At 41.3% G+C, this 12287-nt stretch overlaps 1 protein-coding gene across 3 annotated transcripts in view; it reads right to left on the reverse strand.

Moving 5' to 3' along the window:
* Positions 1-12287, reverse strand: part of bcl11aa (BCL11 transcription factor A a) — a 287894-nt gene that overhangs the window by 123654 nt on the left and 151953 nt on the right. The gene's annotated exons all lie outside the window — the stretch shown is intronic.

The following is a 12287-nucleotide window of genomic DNA, read 5'->3' on the forward strand; positions in this document are numbered from 1 at the left end:
CAGAAAACAATTGCAAGCACATAACAGGCAATATGTTGTACAACTCAAACGCGTCAGTATGAAGATCTATTCAATAAACGCAAAGCCATTCTGTACCACTTTGCTCCATTCTCAAATTATTTTTGGCTCACAAAATTTTAGAATCTCTTGCAGCTTTCTTTTGCCTTTCAGCTTCTGTAATGGTCCCACATTCGGAATTCCCTCATATCATTTTTTTTTAAGAAAGAAGAAAACCAAACAGATGCCTTTGTAGTCACTTTTGTGCCAACACACCAGTAGTCTCACATCTATATCTATTGGCAGAGGAGGATATACATTCCTTTGTACTCCATCCTAATTGCCAAGAGTAACCAAGAAAATAAGACACTGGTGCAACTTGTGAATATCGGACTAATTGCAATTTTGGATTTTTTGAGAGCACCCTAATCACAGGATGTGTTCAGCATGAGCACAGTACATGTAAGACTTGGACAAGCAACATTCCAGTTTAGCCTGATAAATGGCAAGTAACAAAGACACCACACAAATGCCGGATAATAATCACCTCTCACAAAAAAGAATCTACCCTTTCCCCTCGACATTCAATGACAATCACCATTTCTGTATTCCCCCATTATCAACATCCTGGGGGCTTACCATTGACTTGAAACCGAACTGGAGTAGACATATAAATATTGTGGCAACAAGAGCGGAACAGAGCTTGGGATGTCAGCATCTCCTGACTCCCCAAATCCTTGCATCATCTGAAAAGCACGAATCAGGGAATACTCTCCACTTGTCTGGATAAGTGCAGTTCCTTCAAGCATGACACCATCCAGGACGAAGCAGCCTGCTTGACAGACATCCCAACCATTACCATAAACCATTCACTCCTTCCACCACTGAAGCACAGTGGCAACATTATACCATTCACAAAATACATTGCAGAAACACATCAAAACTGCCTTGACAGCACCTTCCAAACCCTGTGCTGCAAAGGCAAGGGCAGCAAATCCAGAGGAACAACACCACCTACAAGTTCCCCTCCAAGTCACACACTGTTGGAACTATATTGCTATTCCTTCACTGTTGCTGGGACAAAATCTTGGAGCTTTTTCCCTTACAGTACTGTAGGTGTAAATATAGTTCTTTTGGCTGTTCCTCAGAGCAAGGAGCATGCTTGAATCCTCGAATAAGAGAGGAAAAACAGGAAGAGAAAAAGAGGCTGTAAGAGACAGGAGTAGAACCAGTCAGAGATAAAGGAGGTAAGAATGGGAAATAAAAGTTTAAAAGAAAAACAGCATTTTAAAAAGTCCAAAATCCACAATCAGTATTAGCAGTCAGCCATCTGTGTGTGGATGACAACGGCTTGTTGTTGTCAAGTCTTTGGCCTGTTTAGTACTTCTTGTGCCCACCTTTGTGCAATGTACTCTCGTCCCAGCTGTTGAGATCAAGCCTAATCTTCTCCAAGTTAGCTTTCAGCATATCTTGAGAATGGTTTTGCAGGTTACCCTGTGGCCTTTGATCAATCATGAGCTGGGAATAGATATTCCAGAAGACAAATCTTTGGCATTCTGAAACTTTAGCCTGTCCACTGTAGTTGTTACTCAAGAATGGTCAATTTATGCTCACGACATCTGCTTCTTTGAGGATGCTTGTGTTTGTGTGGCAATCAATCCAGGCAATGCATAGCATCTTCAACAGGTAACACAGAGGGTTTGTCTCAAACTTTCTCAGGCATTTGCAATGCATCCCTCAAATTGAGGAATGTCAGCAGGATATCTGGTTTGCAGACTGCTACCTTTCAGTTCATAGGTGATAGGTTAATGAAGGTTTGTCTGAACAGTTTCCCAAAAGAGAAACTTATGCACTGGATCCTTTGTAGAATTCCTAAGTCTATGGTCACTAACTAGGAACTGGACATGTGGTTGCCAAGACAACAGAAGTGATCAACTGGTTCCAGGGGCATGACCAACCACCATGATGCTAGGGGGATTTGGTGCAATTTGGAATTGGAGGGTTATTGGTCAGAGCACTGAGTATAGGAGTTGGGAGGTCATGTTGCAGCTGAACAGGACATTGGTGAGGCCATTTCTGGAATATTGCATGCAATTCTTATCTCCTTCTTAGTGGAGGGATGTTGTGAAACTTGAAAGGGTTCAGAAAAGATTTACAAGGATGTTGCCAGGTTTGTAGGATTTGAGCTATAGGGAGAGGCTGAATAGGCTGGGGCTGCTTTCCCTGGAGCATCGAAGCTGATGGGTGATCTCAGAGAGGTTTATAAAATAGAGAGGGCAAATAGACAAAGTCTTTTCCCTGGGTTAGGCAAGTCCAGAACTAGAGGACATTGGTTTAGGGTGAGAGGGCAAGGATATAAAAGAGACCTAAGGGGCAACTTTTTCACACAGAGGGTGGTACATGTATGGAATGAGCTACCAGAGGAAGTGGTGGAGGCTGGTACAATTGCAACATTTAAAAGGCATATTGATGGGTATTTGAATTGGAAGGGTTTAGAGGGATATGGGCCAAATGCTGGCAAATGGGACTAGATTAGATTGGGATATCTGCTCGGCATGGATGAGTTGGACCGAAGGGTCTGTTTCATGCTGTACAACTCTATGACTCTATGACTTCTGTCTCATCAACATTTACATCTAGCCCAGGGCTGAATGCATTTCTTCAAAGAAGTCAAGGGTACCTACACTATATGGACTACAGCAGATTAAAGAGGCAGGCCCCCTTACCTGCCAATTAGGGATTGGCAACAGATGGTGGCCTAGCCAGTGATGCCTACAACCTGTGAAAAGAATAAAATAAAAAAAGCATGCCAAGGTAATCACAATTCAATATATCCTGATTGATCAGCAATCATGTATGCATGTATTGTCGTACTTACCTGGTAATAATATTGGTAATTGACTGACTTGTCAAGGTCTGGTTTTCAGAGTTGTGCCATGTATTGTATGGATGCCTATATCAAACACATCAGATTGACACAAACAGTGACAGTACCATTCAGCTCCAACATCATGCACTGACATGATATATTAATCACCTGCAGGTGAGATCATAGAGTGGTGAATAGGGACTACATTTCTTGCAATTACTTCCATTTAATAGCCACAGAAACACTGTCTGGGAGCTGAGCTATTCCATCACTGTGGACTAAATTTCCATTTCCTTCAATTTTGACAGTTATTTCTTCATCCCCTCTTCCTCTTGGGCTGGGAAAGGATTGGCAATTGATGCAGATGCTTTTTGAACATTGCCAAGGCTGCAAGAATTTCCATCTTCCTTTTCTGCTGTCACCATTCCTGTGCTTTCTGAATGCATCCAAATCTGAACATGTAGCTGTCAATAATTATTGCAAGCATTTCTCTCACAAAGAATTGGTTGCTATCACCACATTTCCATTCTGGTGAGATTTAAAAGACTTGCACTTATTTGGACTGCATCATTTAGACTCAGAATATTCCAAAATGTTTTAAAGCAACAAAGTACCTTGAAGTTTAATTATTGTTGTAATGGAGGAAACAAAACAGCTAGCTTGCACAGTCAGTCCCTACAAGCAGCAAGTCACAATTATAGTGATCACAATCTGTTGCTATTATGTTGACTAAAGGATAAAAAAGTCAGGATGTCATGGGCAACTCCTCCATCCTTTTTCAAAATAATATCTTTTGCACCCGGAGTGGACAGTCAGGGCCTCAGTTTAATCTTGCAGTGACAAGACAGCATCAACAACAATGTAGCATCCTTTATTACTGCACTGGAGTCTCAGCACTTTTGTCCTCAATCTGTGGACTAGAAGTTGAACCTAAAACCTTCTAACTGAGAGGCACGAATGCGACCATCTAAGACTAATATTCACATATTAGTTTTTAAACAATTAGAATTGACTTCCACTTGTAAGTAAGAAACAGTTATCTTTTTCGTAAAATAATAACAATCGAAATAAACACTGGATGCATTCTGGATGTCTTGAACACGTCATTCATACTTCCAATGCAAGTAGCAGAATAGATTAATGCAAAATTGAATAAGTTGATGCATTGACAGAAATGGAGAGAGAGATTGTTTAAAAAGGTGCACAGGAAGAAAGAAAAAGACATGTCTGTAAATATATGCAGGGTAAAGGAGTTTCCTGCCCATGTCCATAGCAAAATGAGCAGTAGTAATAATTATTCACTACAATTAAAATAATGTTGAAATTTTAAATATGGCAACTTTAAAGTTATTCTCTGAAATAATTGTGATGAACTGTTTCATTACATCTAAACTTGGGACAGGTCATTTGACATTCAACCAACCCTCATTTCAGCAAATTAAGCTCTGATGGGTAGGAGGATTGAAAGGATTAGATCCTAATTATCATGCTTCTAAAACTATACTGGTAGTAACGATGGAAGCAGTCCTAAAAAGTGTTACCCAGATTTTATGTTTGTGCTGGAAAATATAGATTTAATTTCAGACCAATGATGGTTGAGTATTGTTCAGCCACTGAATTAGTAGTGTAGATAGGAAAGCATTTTCCATCTTTTTTTCAGATGCAGAGTGATTAATATACACTTGCAAGGAAGGTTAATGTTCCTACAGTTCCTTTAACAAATATATGTGAAGGTAAGTCATAGATATATGGAATTTGAAATTCTGAAATAAGTGCAGCTGTTAGCCAAAAGAAACAGGGTGAAGTCAAAGATCACCTTCAGTTCTGAAATCCTTAAGGTTAAGACTTGATACTAAGTTACCTTGGGTCCAACAGAATGAAAGCAAGGCCAAACAACAAACTCCCAAATGATGTACCCACATGATCTATTAATGACTCTTACAAATGTCCTGTTTGGAAAGTAAACACTTTCAATTAAGACAAACAGTCAAAGGTCACCCACAATCAGAGAAGGAAGGAAGGTATGGCACAGAATATGGCCAAACCAGAATATGATCCCCAGGGAGTTCATTGGCAATAATATACTTTTTAATGATTAATGAATCCAGTGAAAATTACAAATGCTTGGGACAGACCTTAAGATCATTACAGCCCCCGCAATGGAAACATACTTTCTAATAGGTTATTTATTTCACATGTTTGGCTGTATATTTTTCATCAAATCCATTCTGAACAATAAGGGTTGAATTGGAACATCTCTAAAGAAAGAGAAACATGTCATTACATTTAAGCATAAACCAGCTGGACTTCATTCTGGCCTGATACTCAGATAATAAAGGGGCATATTAAAATCCTCACTATACAGAATCTCAATTGCTGATATCCCAGATAGAAAAAAACACTGGAAGCAGGAGTCAACAATTTAACAGGAGGAGTTTTCAAAATATCACACTGATATTGAAAATCGTCCAACTGAAAATGTCTAATGTTTATTCGAGTAGAAGACTTACCCATCTTGTCCTTGATATTAATGCAAAGATCAATGGACTCTTCCTGTAAGTCACTTCTCAACCTTATTTTGTCAAAGTCTTCAGTTATCTCTGTACTGAGAAACCTGGAAACTTGATCAAGAAGTGGAAGATAAGAAGTAAACAATTTGATGACCTCTTCTTGATTGTACAGAGGCTTCATACGCTTATCACACAGTAAATTGATGATGTTTTCACATGAAAAATCTCCAGCATTCAGGGCAACCTCTTTACAAGTTGTATTCCTTTAACAAGTCAGTAAATTTTCAGCTGCTTCAGCAGGAAGCTATACATTTTGACCTGTAAGAAATAGAACTCTGCAGCAAGTTGGAACCAGAATCTCAGTGATTGTACAATGACAAGGTCAAAAGTCTACTTGGATGTTGGTCAACTGACTTGTTTTAACATACATTAATTTCTACTGACCTATGTATATTATGAAGACAAATTCATGAATTTTAGAATCATCTAAGATAAAAGAAGTTGCAAATGTCCATTCATCTTTAGGGTAGCAATTCACCTACTTATCCTGGTATTTTGCATATTAAATGCACAAAACTGTATCAAAATACATGAAGAAATGTATGAATGAGCATAAAATGGTAAAATGTGCACACCAAATTAAAAATTGGAAATTAAATTTATAATTTTTTCTCTGACACTTGAAGTGTTGTGCTGCCAGCCCTTAAAAACATTTTACATAGCACAGTGTGTACAAAGTCAAGAGTGTGATGCTGGAAAAGCACAGCAGGTCAGGCAACATCCAAGGAGTAGGAGAATCAACATTTCAGGCATAAGCCCTTCATCAGGAATCCTGATGCTGGGCTTATGCCCGAAACGTCAATTCATCTGCTCCTGGGATGCTGCCTGACCTGCAGTGCTTTTCCAGCAACACACTCTCAACTCTGACCTCCAGCATCTGCATCCTCACGTTCTCACAGTATGTACAAAGCCATTTATCTGAGAGATAAGATCTGATTATTTCTGATAATTAATTTCAACTCAGTTCATAGTACTCTTTGTTTCTTATTTCGATGAAAGCGTATTCTCGAAAAATGGATTATCTGAATTGATTGAAGCAATAAAATGCTGAAGGACTGACTAAGCATGGCAATAAAAATTAATTACAATGCATACTTTTTCTATCTAGACTAGGTATTGTACATCATACAGATATCTGAAGGTTATACTGTATCTCGATTAAAATGCTAGAATAGTATGAACCATGGTTATTAATAAAGTTGAGTAGCAAATATCATAATTTCTGAAACTCTAATACTCTTTATTTTCATATTTTTAAATAAATGTTTTGTCAAGAATAAAATGAGTGAATCTTTAATTCAAATCAATGGGTTAGATTTTCAGATCCAGAGGCCAATTTCTGTCATTGTTCCCACCATCTACACACTCTAAAAGGCAGTGAAAGGCTAATTCCAGAAACCAAGGAAATTAGTTAATCAGATTGTTGAATGTCCACCAAAGCGTCACCTACAATCAGACCCCACCACCAGAGGTATATTTCCCTCCCCACCCCTACCAGTATTCTGCAGAGACCACTCCCTCTGTGACTCCCTCGTTAAGTCCACCCCCACCCCATCCAAGGCCCCAAAAGGATCCTTCCACATACAGAGAGATTTTTCTGCACATCCAAACACCTCATCTACTTGTCCATGGCTCTCAATGTGGTCTCCTCTACAGTGGGGAGACAGGACACCAACTGGCAGAATGTTTCAGAGAACATCTCTGGGACACATGCACCAAACAACCCCACCGCCCTGTGGCTGACCACTTCAACTCCCCCTCCCACTCTGCCAAGGACATGCAAGTCCTGTGCCTCCTCCATCACCAAATCCTAGCCACTTGACATCTGGGGGAAGAACGCCTCCTCGTCTGCCTTGGGACCTTCCAACCACACAGCATCAAGGTCAATTTCACACGTTTCCTCATTTCCCTTTCCCCCACCTCATCCCAGATCCAACCCTCCAACTCGGCATCACCCTCTTGAACTGTCCTACCTGTCCATCTTCCTTCCCACCTATCTGCTCCACCCTCCCCTCGAACCTAACACCAATCTCCCCACATCTCCATCTACCTATTGCCTTTCCAGCTACCTCCCCCACCCCCAGCCCCAACCCCACCCTCCTATTTATCTCTCAGCCCTCTTCCTCCCCACTCCCCACATTTCTGATGAAGGGCTTATGCCTGAAATGTCGATTCGCCTGCTCTTAAGATGTTGCCTGACCTGCTGTGCTTTTCCAGTGCCACACTTTTTTGACACAAGGTGGTTGAGAGTGCCGACTTGAGATTTTGATGGGGAAACACATTGTACAATGGGTCAGGGGCAGACTGGATGCAAAAAATGAGCCATAATAGCAGGAAATCAGTCATCTCAAGGAATTGGTCAGCTCCTAAAAGGAATGCCAGAAAGAGGGGCATTCTGCCATTAACACACAAGTACCATCAAGTACACACAAGTTTAAGGGAGAGTTTCAGATTTGTACTTGGGCAGTACATGGAGCCTTCAGTTTCTGGGAGTGTAACAGAGGGCAAGGGTTCCAGGCACAATTGGGACCCCAGCTAAGCACAAGTTAGTAATGCAGCTCAGATTTCAGTTTAATGGCAATGAGCAATAACACTGCGCAATAGTAAGGGCAAAGCCTCAGATATAAGGAGGACATAAGACAGGGATGAGATGTAGGAAGGTGACAGTGCAGGATAGGATCTACCACTAGAGATAAAGCTTCCTTGAGACTACAGAGACCCAGTTCCAGAGAAGATTGTAGCTTTCAAGACAGATGGTCACAGAGATTTATACTCTCTTCATGGAAGACCTCATACCTTGTAGCCATGCTGTGCCATCGGCCGTCAGAATCACTGTGGCTTTGAATATCTTTGCGTTTGGCAACTCTGAATGATCAGTTGTGGACTTTGGCAGTGTCTCAGAAATGGTTGCAGGCCAGTGCCCCCCATCTCACAAATCATCCATATGGTTTTTTAAAGCATGGATATTCAGTTCCAGAAAGATGTGGCCTCACAAGCACAGACGGCAGTAGCACCTCCATTGCTATCATCTTCCTGGTGAACTGCATCATCATTTACATCCATGAGGCTATCAAGACATCCAGTGATTAGCCAGTGAGATTCATCACAGGAAAGTTTTGTACTCCCTAAAAGTTTAGCTGCTCTCTGAACACAATAAGCGTTTGTTCCAAGTAGGTGTTCATTTTCCTGGTAGCTACTATGACATTTTCATCCTCCATCAGTCCCAGCTTCATTTCACTCCCCAAATGATGCAATGGGCTTCCAGAGGGCAAAAAGTTGTCCTGTGATGAGGTGCCTGCTCACCATTTGATGAGATCCTGAGATAGAGTCACAGGGGTGCTGCAAGTGAAGCCATCTGCTCTGAAGGACCACCATCAAGCTGTCCATCGGGCTTTTGAATTTGTGGTTGTGCTTTCTGAACCAGGCAGGTGGTGCTCTGCACACACCTTGCACAAAGTGGTGGCTTGCTGCACTTGGCATAGAGAGAGAGACCCTCTAGAGATGTGTGGGCCTTAGAGAGGGTGGAGTGGTGGATGTACACACCTCATCAGAGGAAGAGGAGCAATAAGACATGGAAAATGGACAGAAGGAAGAAGATGCAGAACACAGAGCTGCTGCTGCAGCAGAAGGGAATGGCCTCAGGACTCAAAGGTCTCAACATGATGCCATTAATATCAGAAATCAGCTTACCCAGGCACTATTCCACTCTGGGAAAATAATGTGGCCAAAAACTCAATTTGCGCTATGTATGAACGCACTTCCATTGAATTTGCAGCCTGAAATTGGCTCATTCCTGCTTTCAATGAAGGATACACTTCTGTCCAGAGGTTTCACTGTCCCATAAATAGATTTGTATTCCCCTTCAACACTTCATTATTCTTCTTGATGCATCATTAAAAATAGAAGTTTATACAACTGCCATTGTGATCAATAATTACATGGTGTTCAAAATGAGAACATGAGTCCAGGTATAGGTGAAACACGTTAGTGATGCAGTCAGTGCTCAGACAGATGCAGTTCCACTCTTAGCCACTTCTATGTGGCACTCCTCTTACAGCCTACTCATTTGTCTCTGCCTGTGGCTGAGATGCATGTGGTTCCCTCAACATTTCCAGTGACTATCTTTGCCCTAAGATCTTGTTCTGGACGGTGGGAAGTGGCCACCAACTGGAGTGCAACTGACATCCCTTCCAAACATCTGCACAACCAGCTACAATGATCGGTCCATGCTACAAAGTATAGCATGCATCCTCTAAACATTAAGAGCACAGTTTCTGCATCCAGAGCCAGTGCTGTGATACAAATCTCTCCAGAAACATATCACTCCCTCAGTGGAAGAACTCATGTGCTCAAAGCTTTAGTCCAGTGGGCTACATGAGCAGAATGGACTGCTCAATTTACAACATGAGCCGGCATACTTTTGACATCAAAGAAATCATCTGTCACTGCCAGAACCTCTTTTCATGTGCCTAGTTAAGCATGCTGTGTGTATCCATCCTCCAAGGAGAACAGTTCACAGGAGCTTCTGATTCTATCACTCTTCGTATTCACTCATGATATGCATTGAGTGCCATCCTATTAATCTGTTGATGGGAATCCACTGTAGTGACTAAATTTGAGCTGAGGGGATGCATTTGTAAGATGTGATGGTGCTTGCTCTGATACCAGCATCTGTTCTGGCACAGTCACAGAAATCTCTCTTTCCTCCGTAACATCAGTGTGAGACACAAGAAGTAATCATGACAACTAGCCTTGGAGAGCAGTAACCTCTGCAAGGCTGAAACTTTCCAATGCAGCTGTTAGATGTACAGTACAAGCCATCCTTTTCCAGTTAGGCCTTGCAGTTTCTATTCACCCTGTCCAATAAGGATGCTCATTGTATTCCATTACTTGCTCCTGATCAGCCAGACTGGCATCTCCAGCGTTGCCTTTCATTGTCCAATATAAGGACCCTTGTTCCCCTTCAAGACTTCATTACTTTTCTTGGCACATCATTAATAAATGGAAGCTTACACATTCCCTGGGGAGTCAGACACTGAGGGTTGACCTTATAGAGGTTTATAATATCATGAGGGGCATTGATAGACTGAATAGACAAGGTCTCTTTCCCAGGGCAAGGGAGTCCAAAACTAGAGGACATAGATTTAACGTGAGAGGGGAAAGATTTAAAAAGGGCCTGAGGGGCAACGTTTTCATGCAAAAGGTAGTGTATGTCTGGAACAAGCTGCTAGAGGAAGTGGTGGAGGTGAGTGCAATTCCAACAATTAAAAGGCCATAAATAGGAACGGGTTAGAGGGATATGGACTATATGCTGGCAAATGGGGACTAGTTCAGATTGAAATGTCTGGTCATTATGGATGTGTTGGACCAAAGGGAGTGTTTCCGTGCTTTAAGATTCTATTACTCTATAATTATATGGCTTCCAAAAAGAGAACATGAGCCCAAGAACATGTGAAACACATCTGATTCACTCAGTGCTCAATCATCAGATGGCTGTGACTATGTAAAAGAACTTGACCCTTCCTCCAGTCTAGACTTTTTTTAAAAATGGGCCTTATGTGTCCTTTTGTCCTGCAAGGTCAAAAGAGAGTCAGGCAAGGTATGGCTGGCCTTTGTGGGTCATATCCATGGGAAACTCTATGTTGCTGGCAAGTCCACAACAACACAAGAGTTCAGAGCTTTCTGAAAGGTCAGTAGGTCCATGGGTCATAATTATGTTTTGGAGCAGGATACATCCTTACACTGCTCACCTGGATGCCTGCTGGAGGTTGACTATCCAGACACCTGAGTCAACTTGCCAAAACAAATCAGGACATTGAACCTTTGCTTGCATTGCACACATTTGACCTGACCACAGCATCTGCTTAGGTGGTCAGCCACCTCTACGCAGGTATGTTTAATTGGGAGGCTGGCCTTCTTTTACTCTACTCTGGAAAAAGGACCACCCTCTTTTTCCTCACTCTCTCAAAGAGACCCCTGTAGGTCTATGGCTGTGAAGTGAGAGGAAGCCCTAGCCCACAGTTCCAGCCTCCATCTTCCCTGCCCCACATTTTCCACCTACTGCAAGTAACAAAGTAAAACAACAGTCACAATAATAGTCGCTGTAGACTATTTAAATCAGGTTGGTACTTGCTCTGTGTTGCCAAATTGGCTGCTGAACCACTGTCCAGCCAATTACCAGACTATCCCTGTGAAAATCGGGATCTGTGAATACTATCCTGCCCCACTCTCCATGCAGATCTTTGGAATCAAGAAACAGCCCCAAACTTTGTTCCCAATCCTGATACAAACAACAGGCCCAATGTCTGAATTTTGAAATTGGACTCCATAGAGTGACAAGGGAAGCTAGGATTTAATCTGTAGCTCTGATATACAATCCAGTTTACAGAAATAGATTCCTAACATTTGAGGCAATGCATCAACTATCCTGGGTAACTTCATGGCTTAAAACCTGATCTAATCTGATTTGTAAATTGGTGCACACATTATCTCCTACCTATGATATGAAGATTTTGAGTTCTGACATTTAAAAAAAGTGAAGCAGACACAGAATTGAAATATTTATCTCTATAAAATCCTCATAAATAATTCGCTTTCTTCCTCTGCTATAATAAATACAACACCTCTATATATAGAACCATAAAAACATTTTCAACCACAGTCCTTCCATAGAGCATGTACAATTTGCACTTCCTTCTCCCAATTTACTTGAATAATCAACGTACATCATAAATAGATCACATTCACTATGTTCTGACCCTACAATATTTCTTTATAACATTATTTTCTATGTGATACTGCATACTTATTTCATCATTATAAATTGAATGCAGCTACTAAGTCTATTAGAA

Source organism: Chiloscyllium plagiosum, unplaced genomic scaffold (genome assembly GCF_037043375.1).
Source record: "Chiloscyllium plagiosum isolate Xiang-an unplaced genomic scaffold, Cpla_swu_hap1 HiC_scaffold_10, whole genome shotgun sequence".
In the NCBI taxonomy this organism is placed as follows: Eukaryota; Metazoa; Chordata; class Chondrichthyes; order Orectolobiformes; family Hemiscylliidae; genus Chiloscyllium; species Chiloscyllium plagiosum.